At 39.3% G+C, this 4,685-nt stretch overlaps 1 pseudogene; it reads left to right on the top strand.

Moving 5' to 3' along the window:
- Positions 1-1,086: 1,086 nt before the first annotated feature.
- On the top strand, positions 1,087-1,673 carry LOC148012027 (chromatin structure-remodeling complex protein BSH pseudogene; annotated as a pseudogene).
- The last annotated feature ends 3,012 nt before the right edge of the window (positions 1,674-4,685 follow it).

The raw sequence follows: 4,685 nt of genomic DNA, 5'->3' as shown, positions 1-4,685 counted from the left end.
TCTTGCGTAGTGAATGCCAGAAGGTCCCCAAGAACAATAGAACTCTACTTTTTGCACAAAATTCAAGATAAAAAGTATGAACGACATGAACAAGAGACCAATTGGGTGCAATCTCCCCCCATGCCTTGTGTGAGCGCTGTCGTATTGCTGCGCATTCGAAGTGTGTAAACCACCCAAAAGTTGTGCATGGGAAGTTGTGCATGGGATTTGGTACTTTGTACATACTTAGTTGTTGTGATAACATTTATTTTATGCGTATAAGTATAGTGGGGAGGAGTTGGAGACAAAAGTGGCGAATATGATGAGATGCTTTCAGCCTATGTTGAGCAAGGTTGAGTGGAAAGCACAACTGATGCTGGTGAACATGTTAGGACTTTGTCTTCTCCTTCTCCAGCTACATCAAAAATACCTAATGATAACCACATCCAGGAGTTGGAAAGAAGGAGGCTAAGCATTGAAATGTGCTATGAGAAGCATGGAGTTATCACTGTTACAGTGTGTGCTTGTTTTGGGTTACAATGTGTTGTTTACATGGGCGCCAAAGATATGGAACGACAGGCTCTTAAAGTATTCAGAATGAGACTTTTTGGAGTTGAGGTACGTGCTGTCCAGTTTGGTACAGGTATGTTGAAAGATGTGGCATCAGAAGCAATAAGATACTTGGTTTCAAATGAGGTGACTACACACTATATTTTAAGGTCCATAACTGGATCTCACCCTTATCCAATGCTGGTGAGAGATTTTCATGCCATTATTGGCAAAGAGACTTGACGACAGTGCTGCTAATGAGGGATTTCAAATGCTAAGAAGGGAGGGAAAAGAGGAGAGTGTGACGAAAAGGAGGGAAGGGGCAATGCTAATTGGGGGAGAAAGGAGAGAAAAAGCAGGGCAGGATACGAAGGGGGAAAGAATTCGAATGGGGGCCCTTCCTTTTCTCTCTCTTGGGTTGTTTTGGGGATTCATCGGTCGATCTTCGAGGCGTTGTTGAATGACACCTTCCGTCTCTGTGATCGCGTGCGGAGAATTGGTCGCCTGCATCCGAATAACTATCGCCATGTTCAGAAGTGAACAACAGCCTCAAGCGGCACATGAAAGGAGGCCATGGAGGATCGTCGAAGTGGAACGTTAAGTTTCGAATGCCAACATCGGAGAACCTCATCCCAATACGCGTCGATGTTGAATTGGAAGGGCAAAGATACAAGGACTCTTTCACGTGGAATGCCGAAGATCCAGACTATGAAGTTACAGCTTTTGCAAAGCGCACGGTGAAGGATTTGAATCTTCCTGCCTCATTTTTACAACATATTGTACAGTCAATTCAGGGACAAGTGTCTGAATTCCGTTCTTATGAAGGCCTTGAGATGACCATAGGAGAGAAAGTACATTGTCTAAAGGACGTTGGAAATTTTGACAGCAATCCAGAAGAGTTTGCGAGGTCTTTATGCAGGGATCTTGAACTTGAAGATCCTGAAGTTGGCCCCGCTATTGCTGTAGCAATTTGTGAACAGCTGTATGAGATTGTAGTTCAGAGTATATCTTCAGGAAGGGAGGAAGTTGACATTTATGGTGTCCTGAATGTTATCTATTTGAAGAGTTCCTGTGCTACGCAGAGGATGCATATTAAAGCAGAGCAAGCTAAATTTCCCTTCTTTCCCTGTGGCGTGAATTTGTAAGCTGTTACTAATAGCATTTTCTACATAGTCTGATAAAGCAAGCAACCATTGAAAGGATAAAGGTCCAGATGAGGATGATTTTCTGCAAGATTTTCTGCAACAAGAGTGTATCAAGCAGCTATTGAAATCTGAAATGTATTTATCTGTTGAGCAACGGTAGATGTGAATGCCAACATCAGGCCATGCAAATTCTGTGTCTTCCCTACAAGGGAAAATGGATTCAAGGGATTCCAAATTGCTATGGCATCTACAGCTTCCTGGACACTTAGTTTCATCATAGTCAGCTACAATTACAAAGTCATTAAGTGGATCTTCCCATGATTACTCTGCAAAGCTCCAATGTATTCCTTTTAGCTGCATCAGATCTATAAAAAAAATAGTCACCTGCCAGACATCTCTTTCCCTCAGAAGCAAGAAATGAATAGTCTTGTTACTATCTAAAAAGAATAGAAAGTTTTTATAAAACTTCTGAGATGATGAAGTCTTCTTATGGCACTACTTTTGTGATGATTCAATTCAGTTGAAGACCCTGATTGATTCTTCCAACCTTTCAGTACCTGTTTAAGAACAAGGCTGCACTGCTTTAAGACCCCATATATTACATGTTTTCTGTATTAGAAAGAAACCTCTGAGATCATCTGAAATCAGTGTTGGACAACAGTTGGATCTCTGCACTAAGGGACATGTTTGTCTGGATTACTAGATAATGTTCATTCTTCTGATCAATGTAACTGTCACCAGAATTTCCTGATCATGAACTTCTTGTAACACTCTTGACAAGAAATATAGTGTACTTTGGCATCAACAATTCAATTTTCTTCTTGTTAGTCTCTTCCATTGCTGTACCTTGAACTCCGTGTTCAGCAGCTCTTACACAAAATCTACGACAGCGCTCCAAAAGCATGTATTTTATGTATTAATCATCTTCAAGCTCAAATAATAGCCCAAATTACAAAATAGCAAGCTTTTAGCTTTTGAGTTTGCTTTAGCACAAAATAGGAATAAAGCTAACGGGCAGTGCCCAAAGAGTCTGGCATGCCCAATACAATATCCAAGTATAAATAACATAATTGTGCGCCCATGCGCATACAAAATAATAAATAAATATCCAACGCCTCAATAAATAGGCGTGACAAAATATAGGCACCATGCCTAAGGTATGCGCCCATCAAAATATAAGTAATAAATCGAATACTTGCTATCCTCCAATGCTTTCCTCCGCCACTGCTGCTATCTCTACACATCAACTTAAGCATTCACAATCGTTAGTAAAATAATACAATTAAACCGAGAAAAGTGAATACCTAGCAATCTTCAGCTACATAAATAAATCAACTGGTTAGAAATCAATCCTAACCTTAATTTATTACGAGTGCGCACTCTAAACTCATAAACGTTTATTAATTTAATATGCATTTTGCGGAATCACCCGCTATGGAATCACCCATGTACACACTAAATTAATGAAACGCCCGAAAAGGATAGATGTCCCCATCAACTTCTCACATAAAGAATCCACTTTGTGTATGAGCCCTGGTATCAAAGTTTACGGAATCCACCGTAAAACCTCACGGAATCCACCGTGGCACGGAATCCACCGTGAAATATGCCTCCTAGCATCAAAATGTCTAAGATCCTACCATTTCCTCTTCAGATTTTCTCTAGGAGCTCTAAAATTGGTCAATGCTAAAACCACACGAAACCGTGACTAGGCATAGTTTGCTAGCCATGTAACCAAATTTTGAACCCTAGTTACCTTGAATGGTACTAGTAGCCAAATATAGACTTGAAAACGGCATTTCCAAGAATCAAATTCAAGGCTTTGATATCATTCTAAATAAGCTGATTCCCATAACAAGCCAAAAAACTAAAAATAAAAGAAATATAATAAAATGTCAAGAAAGCTATAGCCAAGGTAGCTAGGTTGGCATGAATCATGTTACTACTTGATACAATGGATGAGAATCTTCAATGAGAGGTTGCAACATGATATCCTCCTCATGCTATGGAGGGGCATAGAATCCACCCTAATGCCATGGTGGCCAAAGAGTATGCACCCTCAATGGATGGTGGGAGGTGGAAACCTCAAATAAGACATGTTTATAATTGGTAAAAAGATGCTTGGCAAGTTACAACTTAGCCTTCTATAACTAACCCTAAACTTAAGGCTAAATATTAGCTATCGTATTATTTAACTTTATTAAAGTGCTTGCATATGTGCATCTGTGCATGTTTTATAAGTGTGTATCCATTCTCTCTCTCTCTCTCTCTCTCTCTTTCTCTCTCTCTCTCTCTCTCTCTCTCTCTCTCTCTCTCTCTCTCTCTCTCTCTCTCTCTCTCTCTTCTCACTCATTTATGCTTATGTATATATGATCATGTATGTATATATACAAATGTGTATAGAAGCTTGTACATATGTATGCATACATACATGCACATCTGTGCATGTATTGTTGATGTGGTTTTTATAGTTTATATGCATTTGTGTGTGGTTTTAGAGTATATATACATTGCATGTACATGTTTGACCATTGAAATTATTCTCTCAATCCATATGTTAAATAAAAAATAAAATTCAACACTTCATTTGTAGTGTATTAGGTGCTCTATGCTTGGTCTCCTCTCAGCGCTTCATGCTAGAGCTGGCACTATGCGCATCAACATACATTTGACACTTCGCGCTAAGCTTTGAGGCACCACTATGGTTCTCAAAGCACTTCTCTATAAATCCTCTTAGCACTTTGCACTAAGGCTAGTGCTATGTGCCACCTTACATTTAGTGCTTCAAAGTTTGGAACTTCAAAACTTTGAAGCACCACTTTTACTATTGGTTTTAACACATTTCATGTTAGGTTTTAATGATGAGGCTAAGGTCCTAAGTTGATACGATATTATGATCTGCAAGTGCATCTTCATAAAAATATGCATTCAGCTTTGACTATATATCTATGGTGGATATTATTGTAGCAATTCGAGAGATGGGACTGAAGCTATTCTACCTGTAGAGTTCTT

The sequence above is a fragment of the Lygodium microphyllum genome, chromosome 27, assembly GCF_053477565.2.
Source record: "Lygodium microphyllum isolate KBCC chromosome 27, Lygodium_microphyllum_v1.1.10, whole genome shotgun sequence".
Classification (NCBI taxonomy): Eukaryota; Viridiplantae; Streptophyta; class Polypodiopsida; order Schizaeales; family Lygodiaceae; genus Lygodium; species Lygodium microphyllum.
This window is presented reverse-complemented; position numbering and strand designations above follow the sequence as displayed.